We start from the raw sequence: 25,992 nt of genomic DNA on the forward strand, positions 1-25,992 counted from the left end.
GCTACTACTGCTACTACTGCTACTTCTACTAATACTACTACTACAACAACTACTACTACTACTACTACTACTACTACTACTACTACTACTACTACTACAACTACTACTGCTACTACTACAGCTACTACTACTGCTGCTACTACTGCTGCTATTACTACTTCTACTAGTACTACTAAAAATTATAATACCAATACTACTTCTTCTAAAACTACAACTACTGAGAGATTGTCATTAAACACAAAAGCTAAACGTCTTAACGTCACTCAGATCGAGCAAAATGTGACTGAATTTTTCAATCGTTACTCCAGAAATAACAAAAAGACGTTCCCTTTGTTTCATCTTTAAAATAAAAAATCGGTCATCCCGCATACAGCACACTCATTTAAATATTTCACTCGAAAACGCTGTATGTTAGGATGTAGGATGATTGTGGTCGAGCTTTGTTTAGCTGGACCTTTTACGTTTTTAAGCAAAACACTTGGGTAAGGTCAATGATGGAATCTACTGATCGTTTATTGCATTCGTAAAACGAAATTAGCATTACAAGACCAAATTATTCGTCGATCATACATTACCAAATTGTGTATTGTTTGGCCATGAGTCTAAAGTCTAAAGATAAATATGTGCCGTGCTCTGTGCGTAAAGTGTCGTCCCAGATTAGCCTGTGCGGACTTAGAGACGAGACTTTCTGCTTTTATGATATTTTCTGTTCAAAGATATAGTTAAGGCGGAAAGTGTCGTCCCTGATTAGCCTGTGCGGACTTCACAGGCTAATCTGGGACAACACTTTATGCAAACGTATTAAACCTCTTTTTCACAGAGCACGGCCAATAGAACAGTGTGATACTTGCACATAATTCAGTTCCATTCTTGAATAAGCATTAGCAACATAATTTGCATAGTGCCGTGTAATAAATTGCTACCAATTATGTAACGTTTCCGGTTCGACTTCCGGATGGGTTCAAGACCTTAACTCAGTGAATTTAGAGTAATTTGTGCCAATAAAATATAACAATTATAAAAGTGTAGATTTTGTAAACAACAAGGAACACAAATTACAACACACCACTGCCGTTTCAGTTGTTATCTATGCAATGACTGTCGCTTTGAAACCGAAAGCAGATATTTAGCGTGGGTTGTGCTTACGTCACCAGTACATTGAATGACGTTGTACTAAAAAACTATCAAACTCTATGGAATGAGTCATTCTATACATAGATGGTGACGTCACTACGTTATTGTCACCTCTATACTAAGACGCATCACATTCCCCTGGTTTGGGAATTATGCTTCCGCCTAAGTAGTTCTGAGTATGAATGAAAATGTAAAAAATGAAAGAAAAATTGTTTTTTATTGTGTGTTTAAAACGGGATGTTGTTTGAGGAAATGTTATTTTATTATGTTTAAATGTGATTTTGAATCTCTATTAAGACTGATAGCGATTATCAGAAGCACGATTACCTGACCTACTTTCGCTTTCACTCGTAAAAGAAGTGCTACCAACAATTCCTTTCGCGTTAGTACACAGGTCAGTAAGACCGGTGTGTACACAATGTGGAATGAGTGTTATTATACATTCATTCAATATATTTAAGACAGAAAACCAACAAATAACAAAAGAGAATAAAGGGGAGTAATTATGCCTGAATTCCTTTAATGCATAATATAAACAACAGTGTATTTTTGCAAGAACGTGTATTACAACAGCCGCTTTTATTGGTCTGCAAGATGTCTAAGTTAGACTTCTTCGAGGGATCATGGTGGGTATTCATATTGCTTTGTACATGCCTAAACATCTGTCCGTTGGTCACATTGATGTGTCATTGGGAGGACGTTGTCAAGGAAGTAACTACACCTCCCCCCCCCCCTCGAACTTGGTAGGATATTCAGAAACCAAGATTGCATTCGTTAATTCGAATGTCGATGTAAAACAAATGTTAAACAAGCTAATATATTGCAAAACACCGCTCGGGAATCACTCTGAAAGAGTTAAGCCCTGGGTTTGAATTGCAGTAACAAACTCTGGGGCAAAATATGTCTTTATATCTGTTTTACATAGAGTTTGACATTCACTTTACTTCAAATCATAGCGATGCAAGTTCCGAAAATGTCCATGCCTTACGTTAACCCATTTATGCCTAGCGTCTAGAAAAAAGGCATTGGAAAACAGCGTAGACCCAGATGATGCGGCGTCTCATCAGGGTCTGCGCTGTTTGATTAAAGGAATTTCTGTAAGAAATATTCTAAATATAGAAATAAATATACTTGACATCCCTTATTTTTGGAAATAAATTGATCCAATTTAGAAGTATGGGAGAATGCACTAGGCATAAATGGGTTAACAACACGTCTAGCTACTGACGGCCAGATTCCCACTGCACTCTATGTTGATCCTCACCTGTTCCTGTCACCCCTTATACGTGTTAAACGTTATTTGTGATAGGACAGTTATAGAGGAAACGTCGTGTCACATTAAACAGCCTTCTGTCTACCTCGAAGATCAAGGTCAGGCTTAGAAGTCAAATTTGGACATATAACGGCATGACCTGACTGCGCCATTGTCATTCATCGTGTAAATATAAATAAAGGACCATACATGTCCACCATGTGACGACAATGTGTCCTGTGCAGCATCCGACAGGCTACCTCAAAGAGCATGGTCATACCTAAAGTTCAAAGGTGCGTTCCTCAGCTTTATCACTCATAATACACTTTGAAAAAACATTACCACAAATTACAATGTGCTGAGATGTTCCACTCAATGTGCAAAGGTGAAGGTCCTACTAAAAGCCAATTGTTAAATACATTTATGGTTAATCTTTTTCAATAATGAAATTCATTACTGACAATGGACTCTACACGTGGCCGAAAGGCATCAATTTGTCCAACTGAAATGGTCAATGTGTAGAGTTCTTTCAAAGAAAGAGGAACGTTCGGCAATGTTACAAATTAAAATTGTTTAGCCAGCTTCTTTTGTTATATTATATTTTCTATGAAGAATCTTAATATTGTCTCGAATAATATGTGATATAAATAAGGGATATATTCCGTTTACGGTCAATAATGTGTATGTAATTTCTTTTTATAATATTAATCTTTATCAAAGGACTATACAATTGACTGACCAAAGCAGCATTAACAACTACAATTTAAACGGACCAATTGAAAGAGCTATTGGAATATTAACTGAAAGCTCTTTAATGCCACTTACATCATATAATCTTCGAAGACGTCTTTAGTGTTATGGGCGATGTAATCGTTTGCCTACAAAAGAAGCTTTCGGAACAAATGGGTTTTTATCTTGGGTGCGTGTGGGGTCAATGTTTGATCATAGCGGTTCGAAGCCATTTTCGCTAATTTAATATCTTAGTATCTCTCGCACCCAGAAGCAAACATTACGGGTTGGGAAGAAGTGACTATCACAACGTCGGAAGCTTTGAAGATTTCAAAAAAAAGGTACGACCGCCAAAGTTGCGAAATACCGATGAATGAATTCAAATGTAATTAACAAAGTTAAATGTTCTTAACTTACTTACTTTAATTATGAATTCAAACATTGAACACGTGTTAATTGCCATTTAAACATTTTTTTCTGAAATCGCATGTGCTAAATACTCACTGGTAAGGTTTAAAAAACATACAGAATGTGGATGAAATCTTTCAAATCTGAAACGGGTGTCGTGAAAATAAGCATGCACCCATTGCTTTTTACTGCATCTGCTGGTATAAACTATATCGGATGTACGAAAAATTATAAATTTTGAATTGTTTGTACTTGAATACTATAGATCTATATATGGAAATTAATTCGTTATTTTTAGCAAGTCGGGTATTGTACTTGAAACCTGTTTCAGTATCCGTTACATACACGTATTTATATAATTATATTGTTAATCTTATCCGATAAATTATAATCGAAACCTATTATACCAATACAGTTGACATAACTTAAAACTTTTATGTTTGCAATTGCACATCATGCAGACAGAACGGCCACCACAGCATGTCGTTTTGTTAAACATGTGAAAACGTATTTGATGTGTGGTCACGTGGTATAACATAAAGTGGACTGAATTTTTGCGAAATTTGCATAATAGTTTGGTACAATAACAGTAATGTATTATTTTTCCGTTGAATATATTTTATTGACCTCGTCAATAGATGTGTTTAGGTCGAGGGCATCCCACTCCACACCGTACATAGTTTACAAACAATATATGCAGATTATAACACATTTCATACGTAATACAATCAACAGCTTTTACATTACAATATAAACACATAGTGTTATTAATAATTGGTTTAAGTCCCTCGGCAAAACTACTGGAAACGGGGTAAAAATAGTTCCAATTCTTTACTCTTACGCAAATCATTAAAGTAACTTGTTTCGCTTAGTACTTGACAATATAAGGACGGGTACGATTTTGCTGTTGTAAGTGTGGTTCTATTTTTGTTCATTACAACAGTAATATATTAAGGACAATGTATATTAATCTACACAATCCGCAGAATGATACATCAAATAAGAATGCGAAAACGATATCTTAAATCTAACTTCAAAAATGCGGGTCGCACTATAATGCTTTCATTAATAAAGCAATCTACGTCAACGTTAACTGACGACGACGTTGTTAGGGCCACACGATTAAATACAAACGACATGTTAAATGCGAAATGGACATAGCGTCCGACAATAACCATGTAAATGACCCCAATATTCCTTGCAAATTAAATAAACGGATGTCCAGTTTTCATGTAATCGATCAATTCTCACGGAAAGTCAACGCGTATATTATGACTAACAAGATAATGCCTGACGAAATTGACATGGGATTCAGTATTCGCCGAGTTTTATTGTACCAGCATTGGTAACGCCGTCCCTAACAGACCATTAACATATTATTTTAATTATGCTAGACTCTTTTATTTCCTTTGTTTTTGTCCTATTGTACCCATGGTGGGTGAAGTAAATGGAGTTTCGATTACTGCAGCATCCTCGACCAATGCGACGTGACGTGTCCCCACCACTTTCGCCATAAAGGGATCTTTCAGGATGTCCGAAGCTAATTGATTTACGAACCATACGTGCGGTCAGTTTTTAAGACAAGACGTTACCACTTACGAAGTCCGACGAAGATAGGCAGAAACTTCTGAATGTCCAACCTTGCCAAACGATTTTCTTTGGAAATACTAGATATTGTGCATCATTTTAAGACCAGACGTTTCAAAGAAAATATTGAAACAAATGTGCATAAAACCATAATACGAAGGCATTTGCTTAAATCAATTATATATGTTCATGCTTAATATAATGTCTTAACAACCAACATTTAGTTTTATGGCATTATTTAACATAATACAATTGTGTCGTTTTATCAAAATACAAATCTTGCCAATCAATAATACCGATGACAGCACTTAGAACATGCACTACTGCAACTTTGTAAGCCTTGTATATCTTCACTTCACCTCATGAATTAATAAAACTCCAAATTGTCTGTTTGAAGAGCAATGCATTCTGTAATAATACTGGCCTAATTTAATAGACGTTAACTCAAAACAGCGCACCAGTTCGCGATTCGATACTGATTGGGATCTTTCTACCACCACTTTCGATGCAAAATGAATGAACACACACGAAAAATAGGCATCTTGCGTGGCACATGAGTGACAGTTCTTTGTCCGTTTTACAGCAGCCGGGTAGAAAACGTGAATCCTGCATGCAGACCTAAAAGGGGTAGAGAAGATTTACTGGGCTATGCACCCAATTGACGCCATCACTGAAACTTCAATTATTTACTTTTATTGCACATTAATTTGATTAATTTCGTCAATTTTAGCAACACATGTTCCGTTCGTATTTAATGACTTTGCAGCTTGTTTATTACCGAACCCAACAACCATTGCGATTTTAAGCATCGTAATGTAATAACTCGATTAGTAAAATATTTTTGCCATAAATTTACTTTTGACTATGAAACGAATGCCAGTGTACGAAGCACCCATGCGGCTCAACACAAACCTACAATGTATTAGAATACCAACCCAATTGCTCCAATAAATTTTCAAACGGCGTCGTGTGCATGATTTCAAAGAATGTTTTCGGTTCATTTTAGTTTTCATCTAAATTATATATAAAGAAGGCAGTGTATGGACACATTTTAAGTTATAAAGATACTGTTCCAAAATACGAAAATGATAACATTTAAAACAGTTAGGAAAATACACAAACACATGTTATTACAAAAGGCCGTCTATGTATAAATATTTAAGTTTACTGCAATCGAATAATAAAAAAGAACTTATTAAAGTATGCATTTTTGTAAAATAATCACTTAAAGTTGGAACATCTATTAATATTGCAAGAATGCTTTAGATTTCCATCCTCTTTTTTCTTTTTCTTTTTCCTGTTTTTGTTGTTGTTATATTTAATTTGAGCTCACACAACTTTGAGCTCAGTAAATGATTTGTGAATCTGTGTTAAACTGTGTTCCTATCAATATTGACAGTGTGCTGTTTGTATTATGTGTTGTTGACAATGTAAAAGTCTGCTGTCTGTCTGTCTGTCTGCCTGCCTGCCTGCCTGTCTGTCTTTCTGTCTGTCTGTCTGTCTGTCTGTCTGTCTGTCTGTCTGTCTGTCTGTCTGTCTGTCTGTCTGTCTGTCTGTCTGTCTGTCTGTCTGTCTGTCTGTCTGTCTGTCTGTCTGTCTGTCTGTCTGTCTGTCTGTCTGTCTGTCTGTCTGTCTGTCTGTATGTCTGTCTGTCTGTCTGTCTGTCTGTCCGTCCGTCCGTCCGTCCGTCCGTCCGTCCGTCCGTCCGTCCGTCTGTCTGTCTGTCTGTCTGTCTGTTGTCTGTCTGTCTGAGTGTTAACGTAGCTGCATAGTAAAATATTTAATTGCATATCATTACGTATACATGACCGGTCGTGGCAGTGCTGAAAATAATAATGTACATTATATCACTTTTCAATAGTTTGATAATTATGTGTATAGAAGTACGCAAATAAAATTTATTTTTCTTATTTATTTCTTTTGTACGGGATGCTGCTTTTCGATGCTCAAGCCGTACAATCATATAGCAGTTACATTTCTGTGGTATTCGTCATATTTCATACCGCTTCCATAAATAAAAAGAAACATATTTTTGCTAATAAATATGTTTTATAATTGTCAAGTAACAAAAATGACGTAGTTATCGTGTAAAAATACATCTAACATCAAGAACAAGATCTGTATAGTTAAGCATACGTTTTCATTTTTACATTACATATAATTCATTCATATATAATATATAAACCATACCATGCGAATTTGAATCGATGCTTACAGCATCCAGTAGTCATTCTAAAATGTTGCAAAAAGCGTTGCATGAATGAAAAAAATATGTCAATAAACAAAAACACAGAAATCTTTAAATGTGTGTTTTTTTAAATATCATCTTTTGCAATAAGTCAGTTAACAAAGTTTACAATAAAGAACGTGTATGAAACCATACAACGACTTTGCAAATAAAAATTTGAGTCGCGCTCTGTTAAAAGGGTGTTTAATGCATGTGCGTAAAGTGTCCACCCAGATTAGCCTGTGCAATGCGCACAGGCTAATCAGAGACGACACTTTCCGAATAAACTGGATTTTTGCGAAGAAAATACTTTCTTTCAACGAAAATATCATAAAAGCGGAAAGAAAGCGGACAGGAAAATGATGAGCCTGTGCGGACTTTAAGTTTTGTACAATTGCCGTCAATAATTTGTGAAAAAAAAACACACAGATCAAGTCGTTCTTTATTTGATACTGCCTACATGGCTGGTAGATTAAACAAATCACGAAAATGTGAAACATGTATTCTTATAGGAATGTCCTGATAATACAGACAGGAATAGATACCACATATTAACATCACATACTATGCACGGCCATAGATAGTAAAAGCTCATCGTCAATTATTAACTTATCAATCTTAATAGTCGCTTATTATTATGAAATATATGCACATATATGCATTCATTAAACAATAACATTGTAAAACAAACGAACTGAAATGGTAACATGACCATAAATAGTAGGATGAAATTGGATTCACGTCGGTCAAAATTTGGTGTTAGGCCATAAGCGGCCATCCGCCCGACCATCCTTCTCATTCATGAGAATCCTTTGTCCGCTATCAAGTCAGGTAAGTTTCAATTACATAGGGGCATGATCACGTGACTTTGTGGGAACGTTGTGTAATGCATTCCTTTATACGGTTATGCTTCACGCCACGTGAAATTTTGTCGCCGATTTCATACGTATTCAAGGATTAATTCTTGCACCTTATATTGGCACAAACTGCAATAAAATCTGTCTTTTATGCACTACAGATTTTTGCAAATGAATTTCAATAACTTGAGATATTTGCAAAAATAAAGTTCTTAACGTCGTGTTAACATTCTGTCCAACCTTTTTGTAAGCCCCTGAAAACGTTGGGTCTGCACACTGAATAGCGTACATTATGACTCCTCATTACTGTATGCGGATGCAGCGGTATATCTTCAAAATGTGGCATAAGGCACATTTTTCGCACGACGCGGGTCATATATGAGTCGTGTTCTGAGAAAACTGGGCTTAATGCATGTGCGTAAAGTGTCACCCCAAATTAGCCTGTGCAGTCCGCACAGTCTTATCAGGGACGACACTTTCCGCTTTATGGTATTTTAAGTTTCAAGGAAGTCCCTCCTTACCGAAAATCAAGTTTAGGCAGACTGCACAGGCTAATCTGGGACGACACTTTACGCATATGCATTAAGCCCAGTTTTCTCAGAACACGACTCATATAATCTTTCGCCTCCTTATCCTGTAAACTACCAAGACTGGGGCCTTCCGACTCAATTAACCTACCTGTCTTTTCTGGTCGTTTGAGTTGTAACAGAAACGGGTAGGACGATCCATTTTACTTCTTTTGGCGGACTAATTCAGTTCTGTTATTGAACAATTTGGAATAACTGGGAACGATATCGGTTGACAATCCTTCAGAGTTTTTGGATTTTTCCCTCGGCGTATATGCATGTTCGTTTCCGTTTTACTCGAGTAACGTAACATAACGTGGGTCTTGGTATATAATGCAAAAATTTCGGCCTAACGGCCATGTATTTACATATAAGATTTCGCCAAAGCAAGGTACATACGGTGTTTCTGAACCGCACTGTACTAACAATAAAACAATATTGCACATAATAGACTACGGTATGCTTCAATTGTTGCTCGTTATCATTCGCCGGATATAAATTTGGCAGTTATACGCGAGAAACACGTTTGGGCGGAATTCAAAGTCTTTGACTGGCCATGAAATGTGTATATAATATTCCATTTTACGATATCTTTATAGGTCCATAACTCTCTTCGAAATCGCTTAGAACCCTCGGCTATCCATTTCGTGCTTATTTCACGAGCGAAACCCGACATGCCTTAAATATCACTTTGCGGCCAATAAACCAATGATTTTATGGGCATTTTGTGGCTCCGTATTCACTTCTCGGCTCGTAATAATAAAATATGAGCAAATTGTTTAATAAATATTGCCGTTGATTAAGTATTTGTATTAGACGTGTATTCGTCGCATTTTACGCGCTAGTTTATGAAAGAAAAATTTATGTGACAATGTCCCATTAAAATCCCTTAATGCATGCGTGGTTATTTATATTAGGTGCATTTTAATGGCAAGAACAATAACATGACGGTAAGAAAACGTTACATAATGTTGATGACAGATGGTAACCTAAAAACGTTGGATGACTTAAAATTAATTTGCAAGGTTGCAAATCGCGGCCTGATTTGGAGGTTACTAATCAATTGTTATTCATAGGTGTTCTAAGTAAAAGCAATGTATCAACATCAATGCTCGAATTTACATAGATAAGCGATAAGCGTTAATTCTTCTTCCCCATCGTCGTTATATTTGTCACCACCAATAAGAGAAACATGTATCGTTAAAACTATCATTTAAATCAAATTTTCAACACAGTGGAAACTGAAAGTACCAAAGACACCACATTAACCCCGCCCCAACCAATATCTTCATTAATAAATAATAACTTTAAAAAAAAAACATAGTCATATCACAAATTATGCAAATAATTGAGATTTTTATTATTGTATTAAACTATAATAATGTATTCATCTTTTCATAATCAGCAGCTATATCTTCATCGTTTTATGCACCATTGACATCAGTCTATGTAGCAGAACCCTGGCAATGGCCAGAAGCAAATTAAAAACAAAACCTTTGGGACACCAATGGTAGCAGTAAATTGAACACGTTATATGTGCAAGGTACGGCGACTTTTCGAACACAACACACATATTTTGCACATGTTGCTTTATCGAACATACTAACTATACACAAAACAGACTATACGCAATGCGTATTTTGACAGTGCGTGTTGTCTTATGACCAAAAGCAGATTTGACATACTACATAAAACCTCCATGGTAACATCAAATAAAGGCGCCAAACAGAGGCTCAATGGCGGGCCCCCCTCGTATTCCCGGGCCCCAGTATATTGTTGTATTGGTGTTGGTGGCTACCCTCTCATTAACCCATTTATGCCTAGCTCCTAGAAAAAAGGCTTTTGCAAACAGCGTAGACCCAGATGAGACGCCGCATGATGCGGCGTCTCATTAGGGTCTGCGCTGTTTTCTTAAAGGAATTTCTGTAAGAAATATTTTTAATATAGAAATAAATATATAAGACATCCCTCATTTTGGAAATAAATTGGTCCAATTTAGAAGGATGGGAAAGTCCACTAGGCATAAACAGGTTAAGGTTGATCCAGTTCACAGGTTCGTCCGATAAATCACGAAATACTGATAGATACAAATTCACACCACATTTGCTGCTGAATAAATAACGCGTGATATCATAATATTTAAGAGATGAAAGAACGCTTTTCTTAAAGATAAAAACAAAAATGAAGTAACCTCTTGAATTTATGGCGTCCAATACGTTTCATGCATATCTATCACTCCGCTGTAAATCAAAAGATCTGTCATCGAATAGTCCATTAATCATAATTCAGAAGGTCCTCCCAGATGTATTACTACGCGCTCGCTATCGCTTCAATCTACCATTCTATATCCGTGCATATCGCGCTCTTGAATTGATATGCAAATGACTGGAGGTACAGGAGCGATAAAACTCACAATTTGTACGGCTGAACGGACTACTTTTTTCTATTTTTAATCAGAGGTGGTCGGCCCTCCTATGTGAATGTAACGAACGACCGCCTTTTTGCCGCGGAGTTTTTTCAAATGGATTCTTATCTTCAGTTGAGGTCCTCGCGAACTTCTGGGAATATGAAATTCGAACAAACTTTGTAAAGATAATATACGATTCCCTAGACATGCAATGAGAAATGGTTTTATTCTTTATTTTAATTTTTAAAGGAGATGCGACGTTTGATGTAGGTCGTTGTCTGGCAGAATAGAAAATTACGTCTCTCCTTTAGCACGAATCTTCGCGGTATTGTTCGTGTTACAAGTAAAAAAATGTTGAAAAAGCCTTATTTGATGAAATGATAAGAGTTGCATTCATCAGAGACTTGTTTTAATTATCTTTAATGTAGTATATCATGCTGTCATCACACATGTACCAGTAACCGACTTTTATCTGCCTTTATTGATAACTATATTAAAATATTAAAGCATACGTCATCAAATAACATGCTTATGAACTTAAATATAGGCTTTTTATCACATAATGATGGTCACTTTGAACACATTTACATTAAATTGTGTTTAAATTTATTTTGCACGATTCATTTGGCCTTTTTATTACAAAATTGCGGGGGGGGGGAGCTTTTGGGGTCATCTTTAATATTGCTTCCAGGGTAAAACCAGTGACTAACGTACTCTGAATCGGTTAACATCACAACCTTAAGATCTCGCATCTGTTAACAAAACACGATTCACAGAATATACTCCTGCTTAGAGAATTTGATTACGACTCATTGATGATGAATAATCGATTCTCTTGTATATTTGCCATCAATGATGGCAAATATACAAGAGAATCGGATTATAAGAACAACGAGCCTTTGTAAGAAACCCACAAAACAGGATATATGCAAATACATAGTAGGACCTGATTCAATATATCATTTTGAATCAACAGACACATTTTATCGTGGATGTCACACGGGGGTGATTATGCATATGGCTCAGACAAGTAATGAAATACATAAATGAGAGTACGTAAAGTGTCGTCCCAGATTAGCCTGTGAAGTCCGCTGATAAGCTTGTGCGGAAAGCTTCAGCAAATCTGGGATAGGACGACACTTGACGCACATGCTCTCTCTAAAAACAAAAAACAAAAACGCAATTTAGTTGAAGACACAATTCTCTGTTTGGGCACGTGCCATGACTTTATTTTTTAACATTTCTGTGTTTATGTGGTAAGAAAAACATTGTTGTATACTACAAATTCACTGTTTTGCTTTTAGGTTGGAGACTAGATGATACTTTGACAGTTGGCGGGAAACACTCATCCACTGGAGAGAAGCCGGTAAAAAGATGGCCATAAAACAGTGACCGCAGATTCGCATTGAGTTGTTTCTTACATACTGCATGACCTATCTTTTTATTGTTTAAATCAATTTGTCTTTGAATGCTCTTTGAGAAAATGTGTGATTATGAGGGTGTCTACGCGTAAAAGTTATACTATACTTAAAGTTATTGCTTTTACTTTTAATTTGTTAAAGGCTCTATAAAGGTGACAAATCCAATTATTATGCATATCAAATGGTCTGATTTTTAACCGGATTTCATTTACTCTTGCATAAAAACTGCTAATTAAACAGCTTAGGTCCAACGTTGTCAAGAATTATGGAAGATAAACCCGTTTCATAATTGGAAGAAATGTTTACATTTTTGCAACTAACGTGATGTGTAGCTTCAGAGCGGTGACATATGTTAAAAATAGCCGAAAGAAAATTCAATTTTAATTCTATTTTAAACAACTTTTAACCAGCAGAAAGAAACTTATTAGATCACTACAAACGTTTTAACCATTTAGAAGAGACCTACTTTGTAGGTGATACCGGAAAACGTTAAAAATCATCGTTTTATTTTTGGTGACCCGAGTCACTTTCACTTCCTCTTTTCCGAGTAAACAGCGATGTAAATAAACTGATTGTTTGTAAACACAATTGACTTGGAGGACACTTTATTTTGAGCTCAAAACAAGTTGTATTGCTCATTTTTTATTGTAATGTTCAATAGCATATATATATTGTTTTTTGATAACCTTTATAAATAAAATATGAAAAACATATTTAAAAATCGGTAAATAATTACGGATCTTCACCTTTATAGAGCCTTCAAGGAAATATTTTAGTATATTGTGACCTATACTGATTGATATGGCGCTGAAAACCCCAGTAAGATCTGACAAATGATCTTCGGAGATGCGACGGTTCAAGCATTCTTGGAGCGGTTGAGTGCGAGATGATGTTTATTTATATACGTAAGTTTTGTTACACAATCGACGTCAAATTAAAGGAACCTGTCGTTCTACAAGAGGAGGAATCAGCACAACTAATTCATATATCCCTGATGAAACACATGCTTTACGGGCAGATTCACGTTACCGTTAATTTGAAATCCTAACCCTCGTTTGCAGTACAATAACAAGTAAGCTGGCGGCGCTACGCACAAGCTATCAATAAACTATCAATTTTCAAAACCAGTTTGCTGTACAACTATCAAATTCATCTTTTTAATCCCGTTTAATAGCTAAGAAACACCTGGGGTGTCCATAAATGATATTTAACTTGATCGTTCACTTGCGTAAAAAGCGAACTCTGGATAATTATATGTACACATCAGTTTTGTTGTCTAACAAGTTCTAGCTTGTATTTCAAGTTTTTAAAGAAATCAATTTAACCTTTTACACTAATTAAGGATATATAGATATACATTCAAAAGTATAAACATAAAAATTACAGTCGTTATAATGATTTTACTATTCGATTTTGAAATGCACAGTAGACGATTGTATCTTTTCAGAGTGCAAGTGCAGTCTTAGGAAGCCTTGTTCTGGGAAAACCGGACTTAATGCATGTGCGTTAAGGTTCTTCCCAATTTAGCATTGGCGGTCCGGACAGGCTTCCATTAAAGCGGAAAGTGACGTCCGTGATTATCCTGTGCGGACTGGACAGGCTGATATGTGACACACATCACCTCTAAGGGTTAATTTTAATCGCTTTAGATACATATCATTTGGGTGTGAATAGGGAATATTAAAAGAAACCAAATTTAACAACACACCAAACGGCAAACGAAAGACCGAACAGAAATTACCATCTTTCTAGATTAACTTTCAAGTAAAAATACCGTAAGGTCAACAAAAGTAAATGAGCCAACTGTATACGTAACAAATGTTCGCTTAACTAATGAAATGTGCGAAGAAATGACCTAAGTAAAAAGAAAGAATGCACGATAGGATGTATTCATTGACAAATCATTGAATGAATTAATTCAGTAATACCTGTATTAATGTATTAATGCAAAAACGAATGAATGAACGAACGAACGAACAAACGAGCGAACGAACGAACGATCGAACAAACGATCGAACAAACGAACGAACGAACGAACGAGCGAACGAACGAACGATCAAACAAACGATCGAACAAACGAACGAACGAACAAACAAACGAACGAACGAACGAACGAACGAACGAACGAACGAACTAATGAAGGATATTCATTTATTAATAAACGAATTGATAACAAATGAACTAATCGAATGAAGTGTTAATTGAAGAGAATAATGATGACTGAAGAAGTAAAATAGTCGATGTAGGGATATTTCATCAAACGTTTCTAAAATCTCATTTTAAAAATGAGACGCGGAACCTCTGTATTATGTGACTTAATTTTTAAGCCATGCGCAAACAAGCGACGCGAGCATGACCAATATTACTATCAATATTGTGAGGACTTTGTTGCCTTTTACATAACGCTTCTAAAGGCAGGAATAAAGTGTCCCGCGTTTTTATGAAAGCATGAGGTATGTCGTATGAAAGTAAATATTTTAAAGAGAAAAGAAAACGTATCAAATGCGAGAATCTATAAGCACGTGTACAAACAAACTGAGCTATTTCATGTGCCAGCAAGACGTGTATCCCATGGTGGTCGAACACACTTCATATGATTAAAAGACGTTACCAGTAAACATAGGCGTGTCCGAGTTTCATGTCGTTGTCTTTAATAGAAAACTTTAATTTGTTGTAAACAAATGCTTTTACATGTATATTATCATTTTTATGAAACTAGGAAGAAAAACATGCAGAGGTATTTAGGGAAATAAATGAAACAAGTATGAACCCTTGCATACGCAAGAATGCTTCATCCAGGAAATTGCCACGGTGAATAATAACAGTTAATAGCTTGAAAAGACAGATCAATTAAGACTAATGTCTTCATTATAAAGTGAATAAACAGTTTTCAAACACAACGGTATTATAATTCAAATTGTTTATTAAAGGTAGACAAAACGTGCGATATTGATTAACACAGTATCAGAATAAAGGGAGGCAACGCGTACCAGAGTATTTTGCAGGTAACCGGAGTTTATTTACATACAACAGCAGTGGAATTATTGGCTGGCTCTATTTGTAACGTTTTCAAAAGTTGCTATCTAAATTAAATGAACACGATCGCTGATTTCTGTGCCATAATTAGAAAAAATGACGTTATCTTTGTGAACCTTTAAAATGGAGATTTTGCGCTTGCTGTCGCTGTGTCCTGGTGGGTCCGTATTTTATTTTGACTAAAAATTATACTGAAGACATTTTAAAAATAAGTTAATTATACATTATAAACTTACAACTATAATTATGTTATTGTATGTTATAGATACTATTCTTATATACAATTCACGTTGATAACGCATATGATAGAACAAACTATGTTAACCCATTAATGCTTAGCGTCTAGAAAAAAGGCCTTGGCAAACAGCGTAGACCCAGATGAGACGCCGCATAATGCGTCCTCTCATCTGGGTCTGCGCTGTTTGCTTAAATTAATTTCTGTAAGAAATATCCTAAATATAGAAATAAATATACTAGACATCCCGATTTTGGAAATAAATTGAACCAATTTAGAAGGATGGGAGAGTCCACTAGGCATACAGGTTAACAGAAGTTACTACACAGCACCTCTTACATGCTAACACATATTAAGACCATAATTCATTTTAAATTTCGTCGTGCCTACTAACTTTGACCTCAATCTAAATAATCAACCGCCCTACACAGACAGTCACTAATAAACAGCTTCCGGTAAAAATTAACGTGTCAAAATAACTTGGTTTTAAGCTGCAAATTCATTCATATTCAGAAAATTGCAGCATGGTAAATGAATAAAACATGAAGGCAACATAACCAATGTTCAAATAATTTTGTCTCTATGAACTATAATTTAATTTTAACATTAAAGTCATTAAGTCTCCACCTGTTGGACATAAATTAGACAAAACGAGCGAATGAAACAATTATGTATGACCTACTGCAAATTAGGTCACATATAAGCTATACAAAACAATGTCTCCAAAAATAAAACCAGTATGACCTAGTCACATGATAATTTTTATTGCGCTGTTTAAGCACGCTGCTAAAACTCACGTTCTGCAAAGTTGTCATCCATTTGTGCGACGCACATTGTGCCTCAAAACATTGCGTACGCTACTGGGTGTTATTAACTATCCATTTTTTGCATGGCATAGTACCGCAAGGCATTATTTTGTAGCTTATTAAAAAAAAACAACAACAAAGGAGTCTACCGTAAGTATTTTCCAGAATTCTCGTTTCTTCAAATAGGTTTGTTTTAAGAACGCTATTTATTTTAGCCTTTTACAGCACACAGTTTTATGTTGACAATAACAACATTATTACTGGATCAATATCAAAGTACTGAAAGTACTGGTTTGACGATGCTTTTGAAGAGGATGGATATATAGAGGATATTTGTTGGATTCGGTGGAATATCGATTTTCCCAGAAAAACAGCGAAAAATATCGATATTTTCACTGTTATTTTTCACTGTTTAAAACAGTGAAATACCAGTTTATTTCACTGATATTTCTGTATAAATCACCGGAAAGCATAAAATAAATAAGCATCCATTTAAGTTAATCTACATCACCGCAATTGTGTAATTTTTATTGCTTGTCATTTATCCGCAGGTCAATGGTTAATGGTTGTGGTGCAATCGTTTCCTTTTTTTGACACTGCACTCCCTTCAATGAGATTTTTTTACCTCAATATCTCATATTTGAACGTACAATTCTTTTTGGAGTAATGGTCCAGACAACTGGAAAAAACAGCAACAATATGCTAACCCATTATTTTTCGAGGAGCATAATTGAGAATTCCTGTGCTAGCCCCCAATCACAGTATGTTGAGGTATAATAATAGTCAAATTAAGTTTTTCTTCTCAAAAGATTGTCGAAGATTATAAGTTGAGGAATATATCATCCAAGACTACAACTTTTAGAAAGCCATTTTTTCATTTATTTTTATTGATTAACAAGGTTTTGTAACAATCTATACTATTCATAGATAGCTTTAACAGCACAAGGTGGCTCACCTGAAACTGATTGTTTCCTAGTGGTGTTAACTAATTTTTCATGAAGATCTAGAAAAAAAAGGCATTGTGAGTATGAACAAACTATTTGCGTCTATCCGATCTAGTTGAGCCTTGTTACCGAGTTCCTACTTTAATTTATTTGAACATTCTGATCAACTGCCATGAAGATCAGGTAAAAAATGTAAGTGTTAACATAGATTTTAATGATTTTAGTTATTGATCAAATGCTTGGAAGCACATCACCCACTTTGGAACGTGACCTGTTAATCACTGAGACAAGACCTTGTGACCTAAATGTTGAATATGCTACTTTCAAGCTCGACTTTGAAATCATTTAAAATAATGTTCTAACCAATTTACAAGTGGATCAGAGAGAGAATGTGACCACTAAAGTATTAACATACCTTTTCTTATATTTGACCTAGTGCCCTAATTTTTGATAGAATATGAAACCCAAAATGACATAGAGGTGACTAGTTTCATAAGAATCTGGCAAAGAGATGACACCCAAATTTAAACATTGTAAAATGATATCTTATGTGTTCAATATAAACTTTGGATAAAATACAACAGATAAAGAGTGATAACAAAAGCTCACCTTGTCACATCATAACAAGTGAGCAAAATAACCCAAACTATGACATCATATAATTGCTCAGTTACTTCCAATAACAATAAAATGTTACTTTTGAAACAAATACAATAACTTCCCTTTTTTTACTACAGGCTGTTCTAAAACAAGATAGCCCTGTATCGCTCACCCAAAACTCCCTCTATAGTGTCAAAAACTTGTGTATGATCTGACTAAGTTGTAACCTAGCTTTAGCCTGCACATGACTAACTTGCAAATTCAGCTTTTGATTTGATTAAGGTGGACATTGTAAGCAATTTTCATGAAAATCAGAAAGATAATGTGAACTGTAGAAAGGTAAAGGAAGTTTTCTAAATTTTAACCTAATGACCTAGTTTTTGACAAACTACCAACTTTCAAACTGAAACTTTATTTCATCGAGATAACATTCTGTCAAATTTTCATGAAGATCTGGCAGAACATGTGACCTCTGGAGTGTTCACAAACCTTTTCTGTGATTTGGTTTGTTGACCTAGTTTGGACCACATATGACCTACTTTCAAACTTAACCTAGAATTGACCGAGATGAACATTTACCAACATAAGACAAATAAGGGCTGTTTGTAAAACATGCATGCCCCCCATATGGGCTGTCAGTTGTAGTGGTAGCCATTGTGTGAATACATTTTGTCACTGTGACCTTGACCTTTGATCTAGTGACCTGAAAATCAATAGGGATCATCCGCCAGTCATGATTAATTTACCTATGAAGTTTCATGATCCTAGGCATAACTATTCTTGAGTTATCATCAGGAAACCTTTTTACTGTTATAAGTCACTGTGACCTTGACCTTTGATCAAGTGACCTGAAAATCAATAAGGGTTATATACCAGTCATGATCAATGTACCTATGAAGTTTAATGGTCCTAGGCGTAAGCATTTTTTAGTTATCATCCAGATACTATTTTACTGTTTTGAGTCACTTTTACCTTGACCTTTGATCTAGTGACATAAACATCAATAGGGGTAATCTGCAAGTCATGATCAATGTACCTATGAAGTTTCATGATCCTAGACGTAAGCATTCTTGAGTTATCATCCGGAAATCATTAAACTGTTTTGACTCACTATGACCTTGACCTTTGACCTAATGACCTGAACATCAATAGGAGTCATTTGCCAGTCATGATCAATGTACCTATGTAGTTTCATGATCCTAGGCCTAAGCATTCTAGTCACTGTGACCTTACCCTTTTATCTAATGACCTGAAAATCAATAGGATTCATCTGCCAGTCATGATCAATGTACCTTTGAAGTTTCATGATCCTAGGCCTAAGCGTTCTTGAGTTATCATCCGGAAACCATCTGATGGACGGACCGACTAACGGACTGACCGACATGTGCTTAACAATATACCCCAAACAAGCCACATAAGAAATTCAGCATAACACATTCTAAACGTAAAAGACATCTGTGCAATGATATCATTTCTTCAAATGGTAAGATGAACAAACAAGAGGGCCTGAAAGGTCCAAAGTCGTTTACATGAGATAACAAGATATTATTGGGACATATATTGTGACCAAAATTCATGAAGATCGGAAAATAAATGTGACCTTTCGAATGTTAACAATATTTTACTATAGCAATATAAGGAAAATGCCCCACCCCCTGGCAGCCATGTTTTTCAACCATAACTATTTTTGTAACTATTTTCGAACTGATCCAAGATATTATTGAGACTTATATTCTGGCCAAATTTTATGAAGATTGGAATATAAACGTGGCATCCACAGAGTTAACAAGGCAAATGTTGACGGCTCACGACGGCCATAAAGCGATCACAAAAGCTCACCATGAGCACGTTGTGTGATTACACTCAATGCGTTCAAATTTTTCTCACAGGCTTTGCCATTGACCTTTATAGTATGGATGGCTTTGTTATTATTTATTGCTATCATAGACTTGCAATAGTGAGTGTATGTTTACAATACACAAAGCATATGACATAAATAGACTAATTGAGCTTATAATAATCTGATTACTATAGCCAGGTCAATTAAGGACTTAAAAAAACATTTTTGTTGTCCGGATTTCATGAAGACTTGATATATTTATGCACATAGAGTTTCAAGATATGGGATTATCCACAAATAAAAAGTATTTTTGATCTGTGTTATGCAGGCTCTTTTTCCATGACTGTCAAAGTGAAATTTCCATGTGAAAAGGATGTCAATTTTTTCATTCAACCATTGTGTATATTGAACGGTTCTGCATATAATTTGCCATTTTGATAGGAGATGACCAGGGTGACAGAGAAAAGGGATATGCATTTGAGATCTGGTCAGGACTCCATATAAAAGTGGTTATATTTAAAAATGTTTAATTACCACATGACCACGGATTCTAGATCTCCGTGACATGACTAAGGTTCTAAATTAATCTAGTATGAACATTTGAACTATATCTTTTAAAACAATTAAAAAATAATATTTGATGTACAAATTTAATCTACCAATGTGTACAGATACTACTTAACATATATTTGACTGTATTGAATGAAGGAACTAGTTAAAATATCCATTAGAAAAAGAGATCAGGATATGAAATATTCATTGCCTGAAGCAAAGACCCTGGAGCTATGTTCATATATCTTTAAACACACTGATTAAAGAAGTAAAACAATACATTGATACAACAGAGGTAAAATCATCCCCTCTGAACAATATGATACATAATTATGTATCATATCTTTTTATCTGGATCTGGATAGGTACACAGCAGGATGTTAAGGTGTGCGAACTGCGGGATAGATATAGGAGTAACTTATATTTTGGATTTAATTTAATTCACTGAAATTCATCACTGAAGTTACAGTATGATCTCATTTGATATAGATGTACATGATTGTATCAAACAAAATATATTAAATAATTATCAGTATTAATTCACTGTCATGATTTCAGTATCATTAAAATGATTTCAGTAAAGTCTATCATTCATATGCATCAATTTTGTAAATATCAATATAAGTATACTACATGAAAACATTTTTGAAACAAGGGCTGTTTGTAAAACATGCATGTCCCCCATATGGGCTGTCAGTTGTAGTAGCAGCCATTGTGTGAATACGTTTTTTGGCACTGAGACCTTGACCTTTGACCTAGTGACCTTAAAATCAATAGGGGTCATCTGCGAGTCATGATCAATGTACCTATGAAGTTTCATGATCCTAGGCGTAAGCTTTCTTGTGTTATCATCCGGACACCATTTTACTGTGTCAAGTCACCGTGACCTTGACCTTTGACCTAGTGACCTGAAAGTCAATAGGGGTCATCTGCGAGTCATGATCAATGTACCTAAGAAGTTTCATGATCATAGGCGTAAGTATTCTTGAGTTATCATCCGGAAACCATTTTACAAAGTTGAGTCACTGTGACCTTGACATTTGACCTAGTGACCTGAAAATCATTAGGGGTCATCTGCGAGTCATGATCAATGTACCTATGAAGTTTCATGATCCTAGGCATAAACGTTGTTGAGTTATCATCCGGAAACCATTTTACTATTTCGGGTCACCGTGACCTTGACCTTTGACCTAGTGACCTCAAAAGGGGTCATCTGCGAGTAATGATCAATGTATCTATGAAGTTTCATGACCCTAGGCATAAGCGTTCTTGAGTTATCATCCGGAAACCATTTTACTATTTCGGGTCACCGTGACCTTGACCTCTGATCTAGTGACCTGAAAATCAATAGGTTTCATCTGTGAGTCATGATCAATGAACCTATGAAGTTTCATGATCCTAGGAATAAGCGTTCTTGAGTTATCATCCGGAAACCGTTTTACTATTTCGGGTCACCGTGACCTTGACCTTTGACCTAGTGACCTCAAAATCAATAGTGGTCATCTGCAAGTCATGATCAATGTACACATGAAGTTTCATGATCCTAGGCATAAGCGTTCTTGGGTTATCATCAGGAAACCATTTTACTATTTCGGGTCACCATGACCTTGCTCTTTGACCTAGTGACCTCAAAATCAATATTGGTCATCTGCGAGTCATGATCAATGTACCTATAAACTTTCATGATCCTAGGCATAAGCATTCTTGAGTAATCATCCGGAAACCATCTGGTGGACGGACATACGGACATACGGACATACGGACCGACATGTGCAAAACAATATACCCTCTCTTCTTCGAAGGGGGGCATAATAATACAGTAGCATGAACCAACAAGGGAGGCAACTTGTTATGTCACAATTTGGCAGTGTATTAAAAGTGGTACTTAATTATCTCGCTAAACATGGGTCTAAATTACGTTTAAAAGCTATTTTCAGATTGGATGAAACTGTCCGAAATCATCCAATAAATAAAGTCTAGATATTTATCTTGCGGAACATGCAATGCCATGCCGCATGCAAGCTATTTATAAAGTAAATATCGTAAATCAAAAAGTTTGTTATGTTTTTTTTTTCGCGGTCATAGACAGTGTTCCTGGCTGAAAACGATGCAATATTACTTTCAAATCATTCATGCATTGGTTTTTAGCAAGAAAGAGGTAGAATCTTAGTGTAAAACATAATTTTTTTTTACTTTAAACTTGTGTCTGCTACAATTTAACGAGTGGTTACGGAAATTACCTATTGTACAGATGTATCGACAGAAATATGCAAAACGAAAGAATAGCTTGCATATTTCAAGTTTATCAGCCTTGAAATTACATATTAATCAAATGAGAATCGAAATTATTAAAATATAAATCAGTAATGTTCATTAACACCAAAATCTTTGGGCACAACCATCATATTTTTGGAAACCGTGACGTATTGTTTTTCGGAAACCGAAGATCGGTAATTTCCATAACCATATGGAAAATTTCATCACTGACAAGTTTCGTTTCTAATGTTTTTCTCAAATATTCTACCACAAAATTAGTGTATACCATTACACAAATGAATGACACGTAATAATTCCTTAATTTTGGGGAGGGACACTGTCTATAAATGCTTATAAAAACGCATTAAGGCTAAACTTAAGTGCAGAAATATTGAAAAATAAATCATAATTCAAGTGTAGACAAGTGTTCGTTTTATCCGATATATTCATTCATCCACATTGCTCAGACACTCAATTATATTGGAAATTATTACGAATATCTGATAAAACTTGCATTATTTATTTTTATCTTTGAACTTCCATTTCATAAATGCTTTTTCGATAAACGTCGTCAATTATTAATTGCATATAGATTTCTCTATAGTTTGAAAAACATTTAAGCAAATATTTCTCATGTAAGATAAAATGCAAATAATTAATAAAATATTCCCCTTTAATCAGTATGTTGGTTTATCGGTCAATAACAATATCACTTTGAACATTGAATTATTTAAAAGTTATAACAAACATTACATGTTCTCCGAACAAATGATTCATAACACATATAACAGATTGATAAGAAGATATGAACAAAGCAAGGTTGCTAGGTTGCCCGCCTAGAATGGTCCTGTTAGTATGGAAGTACTTCATATATAATTTTTTTAGCCTGTCGGTGTTGTAAAGACATAAAATATTTTATGAATGTCTCAAAGTGTAGAATTATTAAGCATTTAGTAAAAGAAAGGCAACATATAACCCTTAAGTGGCTGACAAGAACTTGTGGCTGAATACAACTAAAAAGAGGCATTATGCTTCTTGAAAATAAAAGTAAACATCATTATATATGAATTTTCTGATCAAAAGTGTTATTTTTAGTGAATATGGGAAATACATTTTCAAGAATAAACAATATAATTATAAATGTTTTGGCGAAGTGCATCATAGTATTATCATAGTACCAGTTTTGGTCTAAAAATCCAGTAACATTTTTTTTTAATTTTTTAACCCCTTGTTGCAAAAAAAAATCATAAAAAATAGAATTTTCAGAGTAACATATTAAAATAAAATAAAAAAAGGCTTAATAAGACCCTAGATATTATTTTTGCAATCATTTTTCATCAATTACAAATGTTTAAAAAAATTATTGTTTCATGCTACTCATGGTACCAGTTTTTTGTCATAAAATTAATTACATTTTTTAAAAATGCGTTACCCCTTGTTGCCAAAAAATTCATAAAACATATCATTTTCAAAGATATCCTTTAAAACAAAAAGAAAATGCCTTCTTAAACCTTAATATTAATCCTTGAAGCATTTAACATCAATTATTTATGTTTGAAAAAATCATTGGTTCATGCTAAATACTGTTTGATATACTGTAAATAATGTAACCACACATCCAAGTAGTGAGTCCATCAAACTATTGCAACCGAAACACCTGGTGTGCCAAGTCACCAGCCGAAGTCACCAGCCGAAGTCAAATGCCTTCTGACTTAGTGCATTTTACTATTTATATTTGTATGCATTTCTATGTGTTTGAAAAAATGTATAATCTTAAATGACATCTTCTGACCATGCATGTCGTAGATTTCATAATCCAGGCCCTGGTCTGACACATTGGTAACATTAACGTTAAACTGTTACCAGGCTTCTGAATTTAATTAGCCAGGTCATCAGTATCCAATTAAACTATTTGTCATTGTCAGAAAACCGCTCTTAAGCAAACAGCTTTCAAGCAACTGCAGGCTGAACAGGATCTAAACTGGCCACAATCGCCTTAATGTCTCTTTTACTGGGATACAGTTCATTTAAAGTGATATTATGGGCATCTAACAGTTAATAGGTGTCTATCGCAACCGTTGTTTAGTTTTGGTGTTTTCACTTCATATTCACTTAATATGTTAATACAGCGTCAACATACTAAACAATATCCCGGAAAGAGAAAAATGATGCATTTGAATATCGACCGTACTTTCATTTGACAACTGATCATGCATGTACGTTTTGAACCTAAATTTAGTTTAAGTGCAGATTCGTTCATAGGACACAAAGACACAATTTTGTTTTACGGATCTTTTCGGCTTACAGGACTGGGTTGGTCACGTAAGAATATCGAATATAAAATATATTTTTATAAACAACTGGTAGCAAGATGAGTTGCAGAAAATTGATCAGTAACCACAATTTAACTAACTCTTTTGATCAGTTAATTCTATTCAGCTCAATTCAACAGCGCAAAATGCCCATACTATCACTTTAACTTTAAAGGGATCTTTTCACGTTTTGGTAAATTGACAAAAATTGAAAAAAGTTGTATCGGATTCGCAAATTTTCGTTTTAGTTATGTTATTTTTAGGAAACAGTATTACTGAACATTTACCATGGTCTAATATAGCCATTATATGCATCTTTATACGATTAAAAAATTATAAAGCGTTGCAACGCGAAACGATTGAATAATTTGGAGAGTTATGTTGTTGTTGTTTAATTGTGTGAAACTACGAAGATTGCTTATATTAGGTATAAAATACGTCAACCATTTATAATTTGCAGAATAGTCGAGCAGGCTAATGCGTTTTTACTCCAGGACTAAGGGGGTCACTGGTTCGAGCCCTGCTGCGGACTACTTTTTTTAAAGACTTTTATTCTGGATTTTTAACTGGAGCTTTTAAGATCCAATGTTTACATTTATCAATATAAAGCATTTAATGACTAACTTCAAAACATGTCAAAATCTGTGAAAAGGCCCCTTTAACATAATATCTACTCCTATAAATATGAGGTCGATATACATGGACTAAACGGTAAATTACGTCTAATTATTTGGACTTAATGATATCAACTACTTAAATAGAAAGAAGAAAGAATTCATACAAACCAGTAATTTGAGTAAAGAGTTTATAATCATTGTTGTAT

Source organism: Dreissena polymorpha, chromosome 15 (genome assembly GCF_020536995.1).
Source record: "Dreissena polymorpha isolate Duluth1 chromosome 15, UMN_Dpol_1.0, whole genome shotgun sequence".
Lineage (NCBI taxonomy): Eukaryota > Metazoa > Mollusca > Bivalvia > Myida > Dreissenidae > Dreissena > Dreissena polymorpha.